An 11,546-nucleotide genomic window follows, 5' to 3' on the forward strand; every position below is an offset into this window, starting at 1 on the left:
TGATCTTGACTCACTGCAATCTCTGCCTCCTGAGTTCACGCCATTCTCCTGCCTCAGCCTCCCAAGTAGCTGGGACTACAGGCACCCGCCACCGCGCCTGGCTAATTTTTTGTATTTTTAGTAGAGACGGGGTTTCACCATGTTAGCCAGGGTGGTCTCGATCTCCTGACCTCATGATCTGCCTGCCTCGGCCTCCCAAAGTGCTGGGATTACAGGCATGAGCCACCACTCCCCACCGATTTTCAAAGTTTAAAGATTTAAGATGAGCATGTAGATACACCTGTTCATAAGGAAAATATTATACAATTTGTAAGAGTGGAATTGACAAAGTAGGGAAGTAATGTATTGCAGTTATCAAAAACTTAGGGAATTTTCAGTCCATAATATATATCATGTGATAGGTGTTTCTATGTCTATATCCAGTAAACTCCATAAGCAAATATATGTACATTGCAAAATTAAAAATTCAGAATTTGTTTAGAAAAGTTGATCACATGGTAAACTCCACATCAAAAAGAGACAAAGGAAGCAAAATAAGAAAAACAATTCCTGCATTGTTGAGTAGGGTAAGAAGTTGTTTATTGCCAAGAGAAATATCAATTATAAGATGTATGTATATATTATTCCCTAGGACATATAGATTGGTTTGCTAAAAACAGCAATCATATAAATCATAAAGTCCTCAGGGATTACCTTTCCAAAGCAGCTTTGTTATAAGAATGTACCTTGAAAAAAACTTTACAGGGAACATGAAAGCAATTTGTCACAATGCAATGACTGCTTATAGACTGATACTGCATTTTGATACACTGCCTACTGATGTGTAATAATATATATTAAACTTTGGATGAAAGTGGCTAGAAGGATTGAAATCACTGTTACAGATTACTTCTACATGATACAGGCATAATATATGTCGAGAATAATAATAGATATTATATCAATTAATATTTTATTTCAAACAATATTGCTTTCTTTCATTATTATATTTTAAGTGGCCATATATCTAATATCAAGTATTTAAATATAAACTGAATCTATATCATATATTACTATACTAGACTTTTTATAAAATTTGTAAAATTTTTTTTTTTTTTGAGACAGAGTCTGACTCTGTCCCCTAGGCTGGAGTGTAGTGGCATGATCTCGGCTCACTGCAAGCTCCGCCTCCTGGGTTCACTCCATTCTCCTGCCTCAGCCTCCAGAGTAGCTGGGATTACAGGCGCCCGTCGCCATGCGCACCTAATTTTTTGTATTTTTAGTAGAGATGGGGTTTCACCATGTTAGCCAGGATGGTCTCGATCTCCTGACCTCGGGATCCGCCCACCTTGGCCTCCCAAAGTGCTGGGGGGTGCAAAATGTTTTATTTATGATTACCAGCAGCAATCAGGTAGGCAGAGTGTTTTTGCAAAGAATTCTAAAGGGTCAATTCATACTTACTAATATTATTTCAAGTAGATCAGGGATCAGCAAAATTGTTTTAAGGGGCCAGATACCACATATTTTAGGTTTCCAGGCTGCAGGCAAAATTAAGGATAATATGCAGGTCCTCGTATAACAAGAAAAATTCTTGCTAGTATTATAGATGAAACACAAAATACAAATCAAGTACAATTTGATAATTATTTTATTAACATTTTATGTAATCTGTGTTCAAAGTTGTGCTCATCATAAATAATTGCTCATCTGTTAATGCTGATCTGAAATGAGATTTTACAGATTTTGTCTTTGAAATAGCTTTTCACATTTAAGAGAACTGCCAAATACTGATATCAATCCATTAGCATATAATTTCGATTGTACATATTTATTCCTTAAAAGGCAGATAGAATTCTGTCAGACTATTTTCTTGATATTTGTATTTTATTATGTCATTGCCATACAGAGTAATCATTTCCAGTTGAAAAGTTAGGTGGCAGCGAGGGTGGAGCCAAGATGGCCAAATAGGAACAGCTCCAGTCTATAGCTCCCAGGATGAGTGACGCAGAAGACGGGTGATTTCTGCATTTCCAACTAAGGTACCAGGTTCATCTCACTGGGGAGTGTCAGACAATGGGTGCAGGACAGTGGGTGCAGTGCACCGAGCGTGAGCCAAAGCAGGGCGAGGCATCACCTCACCTGGGAAGCGCAAGGGGTCAGGGAATTCCCTTTCCTAGTCAAAGAAAGGGGTGACAGACGGCACCTGGAAAATCGGGTCATCCCCACCCTAATACTGTGCTTTTGCAAAGGTCTTAGCAAATGGCACACCAGGAGATCATATCCTGCACCTGGCTCAGAGGGTCCTACACCCACGGAGCCTCGCTCATTGCTAGCACAGCAGTCTGAGATCAAACAGCAAAGCAGCAGCGAGGCTGGGGGAGGGGTGCCCGCCATTGCCGAGGCTTGAGTAGGTAAACAAAGTGGCCAGGAATCTCGAACTGGGTGGAGCCCACCGCAGCTCAAGGAGGCCTGCCTGCCTCTGTAGACTCCACCTCTGGGAGCAGGGCATAGCCAAACAAAAGGCAGCAGAAACCTCTGCAGACTTGAATGTCCCTGTCTGACAGCTTTGAAGACAGTAGCACGCAGCTGGAGATCTGAGAAGGACAGACTGCCTCCTCAAGTGGGTCCCTGACCCCTGAGTAGCCTAACTGGGAGGCACCCCCCAGTAGGGGCAGACTGACACGTCACATGGCCGGATACTCCGCTGAGACAAAACTTCCAGAGGAACGATCAGGCAGCACCATTTGCTGTTCACCAATATCCGCTGTTCTGCAGCCTCCGCTGCTGATACCCAGGCAAACAGGGTCTGGAGTGGACCTCCAGCAAACTCCAACAGACATGCAGCTGAGGGTCCTGGCTGTTAGAAGGAAAACTAACAAACAGAAAGGACATTCACACCAAAACCCCATCTGTACGTCACCATCATCAAAGACCAAAGGTAGATAAAAACACAAAGATGGGGAAAAAACAGAGCAGAAAAACTGGAAACTTTAAAAATCAGAGTGCCTCTCCTCCTCCAAAGGAACTCAGCTCCTTACCAGCAATGGAACAAAGCTGGATGGAGAATGACTTTGACGAGTTGAGAGAAGAAGGCTTCAGATGATCAAACTAATCTGAGCTAAAGGAGGAAGTTCGAACCCATGGAAAACAAGTTAAAAACCTTGTAAAAAAAGTAGATGAATGGCTAATTAGAGTAACCAATGCAGAGAAGTCCTTAAAGGACCTGCTGGAGCTGAAAACCAAGGCATGAGAACTACGTGACGAATGCACAAGCCTCAGTAGCCGATTCAATCAACTGGAAGAAAGGGTATCAGTGATGGAAGATCAAATGAATGAAATGAAGTGAGAAGAGAAATTTAAAGAAAAAAGAATAAAAAGAAATGAACAAACCCTCCAAGAAATATGGGACTATGTGAAAAGACCAAATCTACATCTGATTGGTGTACCTGAAAATAATGGAGAGAATGCAACCAAGTTGGAAAACACTCTATAGGATATTATCCAGGAGAACTCCCCAATCTAGCAGGCAGGCCAACATTCAAATTCAGGAAATACAGAGAATGCCACAGAGATACTCCTCGAGAAGAGCAACTCCAAGACACATAATTGTCAGATTCACCAAAGTTGAAATGAAGGAAAAAATGTTAAGGGCAGCCAGAGAGAAAGGTCTGGTTACCCACAAAGGGAAGCCCATCAGACTAACAGCTGATCTCTCGGCAGAAACTCTACAAGCCAGAAGAGAGTGGGGGCCAATATTCAACATTCTTAAAGAAAAGAATTTTCTACCCAGAATTTCATATCCAGCCAAACTAGGCTTCATAAGTGAAGGAGAAATAAAATCCTTTACAGACAAGCAAATGCTGAGAGATTTTGTCACCACCAGGCCTGCCATACAAGAGCTCCTGAAGGAAGCACTAAACATGGAAAGGAACAACGGGTACCAGCCACTGCAAAAACATGCCAAATTGTAAAGACCATTGAGGCTAGGAAGAAACTGCATCAACTAACGAGCAAAATAACCAGCTAACATCATAATGACAGGATCAAATTCACACATAATAATATTAACATTAAATTTAAATAGGCTACATGCTCCAATTAAAATACACAGACTGGCAGATTGGATAAGGAGTCAAGACCCATCAGTGTGCTGTATTCAGGAAACCCATCTCTTGTGCAGAGACACACATAGGCTCAAAATAAAGGGATGGAGGAAGATCTACCAAGCAAATGGAAAGCAAAAAAAGGCAGGGGCTGCAATCCTAGTCTCTGATAAAACAGACTTTAAACCAACAAAGATCAAAAGAGACAAAGAAGGCCATTACATAATGGTAAAGGGATCAATTCAACAAGAAGAGCTAACTATCCTAAAAATATATGCACCCAATACAGGAGCACCCAGATTCATAAAGCAAGTCCTTAGAGAACTACAAAGAGACTTAGACTCCCACACAATAATAATGGGAGATTTTAATACCCCACTGTCAACATTAGGCAAATCAATGAGACAGAAAGTTAACAAGGATATCCAGGAATTGAACTCAGCTCTGCATCAAGCATACCTAATAGACATCTACTGAATTCTCCACCCCAAATCAGCAGAATATACATTCTTTTCAGCACCACACCACACCTATTCCAAAACTGACCACATAGTTGGAAGTAAAGCTCCCCTCAGCAAATGTAAAAGAACAGAAATTATAACAAACTGTCTCTCAGACCACAATGCAATCAAACTAGAACTCAGGATTAAGAAACTCACTCAAAACCGCTCAACTACATGGAAACTGAACAACCTGCTCCTGAATGACTATTGGGTACATAATGAAATGAAGGCAGAAATAAAGATGTTCTTTGAAACCAACGAGAACAAAGACACAACATACCAGAATCTCTGGGATACATTCAAAGCAGTGTGTAGAGGGAAATTTATAGCACTAAATGCCCACAAAAGAAAGCAGGAAAGATCTAAAATGGACACCGTAACATCACAATTAAAAGACCTAGAGAAGCAAGAGCAAACACATTCAAAAGCTAGCAGAAGGCTAGAAATAACTAAAATCAGAGCAGAACTGAAGGAGATAGAGACACAAAAAACCCTTCAAAAAAATCAATGAATCCAGGAGCTGTTTTTTAAAAAGATAAACAAAATTGATAGACTGCTAGCAAGACTAATAAAGAAGAAAAGAGAGAAGAATCAAAGATGCAATAAAAAACGATAAAGGGGATATCACCACCGATCCCACAGAAATACAAACTACCATCAGAGAATACTATAAACACTTCTATGCAAATAAACTAGAAAATCTAGAAGAGATGGATAAATTCCTGGACACATACACCCTCCCAAGACTAAACCAGGAAGAAGATGAATCTCTGAATAGACCAATAACAGGCTCTGAAATTGAGGCAATAATTAATAGCCTACCAACCAAAAAAAGTCCAGGACCAGACGGATTCACAGCCGAATTCTACCAGATGTACAAGGAGGAGCTGGTACCTTTCCTTCTGAAACTATTCCACACAACAGAAAAACAGGGAATCCTCTCTAACCCATTTTATGAGGCCAGCATCATCCTGATACCAAAGCCTGGCAGAGACACAACCAAAAAATTTTAGACCAATATCCCTGATGAACATTGATGCAAAAATCCTCAATAAAATGCTGGAAAACCAAATCCAGCAGCACTATCAAAAAGCTTATGAACCATGATCAAGTGGGCTTCATCCCTGGGATGCAAGGCTGGTTCAACATATGCAAATCAATAAATGTAATCCAGCATATAAACAGAACGAACAGTAAAAATCACATGATTATCTCAATAGATGCAGAAAAGGCCTTGGACAAAATTCAACAGCCCTTCATGCTAAAAACTCTCAATAAATTAGGTATTGATGGGATGTATCTCAAAATAATAAGAGCTAACTATGACAAACCCACAGCCAATATCATACTGAATGGGCAAAAACTGGAAGCATTCCCTTTGAAAACTAGCACAAGACAGGGATGCCCTCTCTCACCACTCCTGTTCAACATAGTTTTGGAAGTGCTGGCCAGGGCAATCAGGCAGGAGAAGGAAATAAAGGGTATTCAATTAGGAAAAGAGGAAGTCAAATTTTCCGTTTGCAGATGACATGATTGTATATCTAGAAAACCCCACCGTCTCAGCCCAAAATCTCCTTAAGCTGCTAGGCAACTTCAGCAAAGTCTGAGGATATAAAATCAATGTGCAAAAATCACAAGCATTCTTATACACCAATAACAGACAAACAGAGAGCCAAATCATGTGTGAACTCCCTTTCACAATTGCTTCAAAGAGAATAAAATACCTAGGGATCCAACTTACAAGGGATGTGAAAGATCTCTTCAAGGAGAACTACAAACCACTCCTCAATGAAATAAAAGAGGATACAAACAAATGGAAGAACATTCCATGCTCATGGGTAGGAAGAATCAATATCGTGAAAATGGCCATACTGCCCAAGGTAATTTATAGATTCAATGCCATCCCCATCAAGCTACCAATGACTTTCTTCAAAGAATTGGAAAAAAATACTTCAAAGTTCATATGGAACCAAAAAAGAGCCCGCATCACCAAGTCAATCCGAAGTCAAAAGAACAAAGCTAGAGGCATCACGCTACCTGACTTCAAACTATACTACAAGGCTACAGTAACCAAAACAGTATGGTACTGGTACAAAAACAGAGATATAGACCAATGGAACAGAACAGAGCCCTCAGAAATAATGCCGTGTGTCTACAACCATCTGATCTTTGACAAACCTGACAAAAATAAGCAATGGGGAAAGGATTCCCTATTTAATAAATGGTGCTGGGAAAACTGGCTAGCCATATGTAGAAAGCTGAAACTGGATCCTTTCCTTACACCTTACAAAAAAATTAATTCAAGATGGATTAAAGACTGAAATTCTAGACCTAAAACCATAAAAACCCTAGAAGAAAACCTAGGCAATACCATTCAGGACATAGGCATGGGCAAGGACTTCATGTCTAAAACACCAAAAGCAATGGCAACAAAAGCCAAAATTGACAAATGGGATCTAATTAAACTAAAGACTTCTACACAGCAAAAGAAACTACCATCAGAGTGAACAGGCAACCTACAGAATTGAAGAAAATTTTTGCAATCTACTCATCTGACAAAGGGCTAATATCCAGAATCTACAATGAACTCAAACAAATTTACAAGAAAAAAACAACTTCACCAACAAGTGAGTGAAGGATATGAACAGACACTTCTCAAAAGAAGACATTTATGCAGCCAAAAGACACATGAAAAAATGCTCATCATCACTGGCCATCAGAGAAATGCAAATCAAAACCACAATGAGATACCATCTCACGCCAGTTCGAATGGTGATCATTTAAAAGTCAGGAAACAACAGGTGCTGAAGAGGATGTGGAGAAACAGGAACACTTTTACACTGTTGGTGGGACTGTAAACTAGTTCAACCATTATGGAAGTAGGTGTGGCAATTCCTCACGGATCCAGAACTAGAAATACCATTTGACCCAGCCATCCCGTTCCTGGGTATATACCCAAAGGATTATAAATCTTGCTGCTATAAAGACACATGCACACGTATGTTTATTGAGGCACTATTCACAATAGCAAAGACTTGGAACCAACCCAAATGTCCAACAATGATAGACCGGATTAAGAAAGTGTGGCACATATACACCATGGAATACTATGCAGCCATAAAAAAGGATGAGTTCATGTCCTTTGTAGGGACATGGATGAAGCTGGAAACCATCATTCTCAGCAAACTATCACAAGGACAAAAAACCATAGACCATGTGTTTTCACTCATAGGTGGGAATTGAACAATGAGAACACATGGACACAGGAAGGGGAACATCACACACTGGGGCCTGTTGTGGGGTGGGGGGAGGGTGGAGGGATAGCGTTAGGAGATATACCTAATGTTAAATGAGGAGTTAATTGGTGCAGCACACCAACATGGCACATGTATACATATGTAACAAACCTGGCACGTTGTGCACATGTACCCTAAAACTTAAAGTATAATAATAAAAAAGATACTATGTGAAAAATTAAAATAAAGAAAAGAAACGTTAGATGGCAGCTTCTCAATTGTAAACAGATTCTGAGATATGGGAATTTCCTTTGTTCTTTCCTAAGGATGAGAAAAATGTAATCGAAGCTGTAGCTTGATCTGGGAAATTATAGCTGCTTCAAATAATGTGGGAATGGAGTTCATTTTGTTTTCACTTTTTCCAACATAAGAAATCTATAGATCAACTCAACATTACTAGGGATATATATAACATTCATTATCTAAAGGATACATTGCAGTATAACTTCCACATATAAGCACCATCTTGCCTTGTATATATACAGGTTGAATTCATTAAGAAACATTATCAAGTCTGGGCGTGGTGGCTCATGCCTGTAATCCCATCACTTTGGGAGGCCGAGGTGGGTGGATCACAAGGTCAGGAGTTTGAGACCAGCCTGACCAACATGGTGAAACACCATCTCTACTAAAAATACAAAAATTAGCTGGATGTCATGGCACATGCCTGTAATCCCAGCTACTCAGGAGGCTGAGGCAGGAGAATCACTTGAACCCAGGAGGTGGAGGTTGCAGTGAGCTGAGATCGAGCCACTGCACTCCAGCCTGGGCGACAGAGCGAGATTCCATCTCAAAAAAAAAGAAAGAAAGATAAAAGAAACAATATCAAGTCTGCAGCAAAAGCTAATTCCCAAAGTCATTTAGTGGTTGTTAGTACAGGCCCAGGGAAATTCTTTTCATACAGAAAAATAATTTGATCTCTTCCTTAAGCTCAAAAATTTCAAAAAAAAATTGAGTCCTAACCCATCAAACTGCCATGCAGTAGGACAAGCTCAGGGTATTCATCTTCCATTTCTAGTTGTCTGAACTGTTCACCAGAGTGAATGTAGTTCAGCAATGACAATGCTGGTTTAAATAACAAATGATAGATTTAAATATTTTCTGCAAAGTACTGCTGATGAATAATAAAATGAATAAATAAACACTGTATATTTTCACAAGCTTTGTACATTTTTTCAAATTAGACTTTTTCTGTTCCACATACTGTCTCAGATTGAACTGAAAGGTATCTTAGCAGATTGTACTTCAGGTTGTACTAAAGTCGTATTTTCTTAACTTCTTTAAAAATATGCTCACGTATAGTTGTTCCCAGCAGACTATTCATAGGAGATGATTCTTTAGTGACTTCAAACTCAACATTAACTCCTCAAGGAAATAACAGCATTGCTGTCAACTCATCTAAACATATTGGATATTTGCTTTGTTCTTTAGTTGCCTATTGTTGCTACTGCCAATACCCTCAACTCTTCAAGCAACTGTTCATGTGGAAAAGATAATGGTCTTTACAGTATAAACGTGTAAAATCCATACATAGCTCTCTGGCAGTACAAAACCAGATGGCAAGCTAGAGAGATCTAGCCTATTGGCAGTAGTTAGCTGACACTTGCACTGGATGGTAATGATTCTGAGAGATGTACATTTCTGTCAGAGTAGGCCCTCTGTAACATGACTGTTAATTAAAAGTATATATACAGATGCATACATACATTAAAAATATATCATATTTAAAAATGTATACGTAAAGTATATATACATTATTAAAGTGTGTATACACATATATATGTACACATATAAAAGTGTATATATTTATATATGACAGTATATGTTAATTTTGGCGGGATTTTGTTCTGTATTTGAGTTCCAGTAAACTTAGATATATCTAAAAATATAAGCCATAAAACTTCTCTTCATGGGACAGGATTATGTGCTGGAGCTAGCTCACACCCTAACTAGCATCAGTTGTTCAAATTACTAAAATTTTGAGTTAAAATTCAATTGCATACACTTGTTTGTAATACACTTGTTAGATAAATTTTACTGGAAAAGTAATGGAGACTCAAAATTCATTTCTTCCTAATTAGTTGCTACATTTTGCTGTTATCTGTGTTCTTAGAGTTATTTGTGTCTATTGTACCTTTTAGGTGGAAAAATATAAAAAAGTGTGCAATTGTGACTCTTTCCAAATCTGTATTCAACGATTACACATTGTAACTTAAAACTAGCTGTGATGGGTAATTTAAACACAGAAGTCAGCAAATGCTACAAATCAGGATTTGGTTTATGGCTTTGTTGATTGTCTAGGCTAAGACATTTGGGGAGTGAAATGCCAATAATGAAGAATAGATGTACATACGTGTTGGGTCAGTAGCCATTGCCTTGTGAATAACACATATACACTCACAAATAATTTTTGAGAACTATTATCCAAATGAGGAAAAAAGTCACTCGAGTCAGAGTGAAGTTCTGTTGTCCATCTTCGTTTTTTAATTTCCTCTTACTTGTTAATACGTATGTTAGAAAATATCAGAAGGCCTGTTGATCATGCCGTGTCCTACCACTGGCCTCTGAGCTGCCTGCTTGGCACTGCTACGCTGCCCCTGGATTGGTTACAATGCGGGGTTTTGTCTGGATTACAGGCGGAGGAAGAATGGGGAAGCCGCAAAGCAAGAGCCTTGCTGGAGTTGGCCACTCCTCTGTGCAACGGCCTAAATAGCGCAGCACCCAGGACGCACTAGGCCCTCCATAAATGTCAGTTTAACAGAAAGTGACTATTAATCCAAACCTGAGGCGAGTGAGAGGCGCAGCTGCAGGATCGGTGGGTCCTAGGGCTTCCTGAAACGCAGTCTTGAGGGCCCTGTAGGAAATTTTCCCCCTCTCCCCGCGGGCGTGGCTTTTGTACCCTGACACGGAATGAATGTCAAGCTCAGGTTCAACTCGCGCTTTTGACCCTAGGAGGTATCCTCAGGGAGGCCCGATGGAGGACAGGAGGGGCTGGCCGAGGGTGGAGAGCGAAGGGATCGCGGGAGCGGAGCGAGGGTCTCATCCCCCCTGCAGGACCCTGGCAGACCCACACGTGCCCTCCTTTCGCACAAGTCGGTTGCTGCCCTGTACTCTTTGGCAGGGCATAAGTAAGAATGATTTCCGCTGCGGAGATCCAGCGCTTCCTTCCATTTTGCCTCCTGGCCCCTGCTGGAGACTGCAGCCCCTTTCATGGCAGCTCCGCGCCCCAGAGCAGGAACGCACCGGGACGCGGTCACATTTCAGCTTTGGTAGCTGCGCCCGCGCCCCCGTACTCCGGGCAGGGAATCCGGGCTGCGGGCGCCAGGCGGAGCTGGCATCTTCCGGGACCTGGATGGTTGTTGCGTGGGGGCTCCCAAGCTAAGCTGGTGTAGGAGCTCTCAAGACTCCCTTTCTGGCATCCCACGGAAAAACACATGAATCAGAAACTCCTCTGCTTGGTCCTCCCGTAGGGGCCGAGTGGCGGGGAACTCCCAGGTACTCCCGTGGGGATCATAACCCAGAGACTATGGGGCGACCTTGGGAGAGAAGCCCCCCCTGCAGCTGCACTTGGCTTCCTTTTGAGCCGGACTGCCTGTCAGGGACCCCGAAGACTGCGAGGCCGGGGTACAGACCTGGGGTGTGCTGGCGTCTCCTTCCCATCCCAA

General features: G+C 41.1%; 1 long non-coding RNA gene across 1 annotated transcript; it reads right to left on the reverse strand.

The window, feature by feature from the left end:
* Positions 1-1,609: 1,609 nt before the first annotated feature.
* On the reverse strand, positions 1,610-10,992 carry LOC105737953. The gene is made up of 2 exons (XR_004027576.1): positions 10,664-10,992; positions 1,610-5,569 (listed from the first exon to the last, which is right to left on the reverse strand). It is a non-coding gene; the product is annotated as an uncharacterized LOC105737953 (long non-coding RNA).
* Positions 10,993-11,546: the final 554 nt, after the last annotated feature.

Source organism: Nomascus leucogenys, chromosome 21 (assembly GCF_006542625.1).
Source record: "Nomascus leucogenys isolate Asia chromosome 21, Asia_NLE_v1, whole genome shotgun sequence".
In the NCBI taxonomy this organism is placed as follows: Eukaryota; Metazoa; Chordata; class Mammalia; order Primates; family Hylobatidae; genus Nomascus; species Nomascus leucogenys.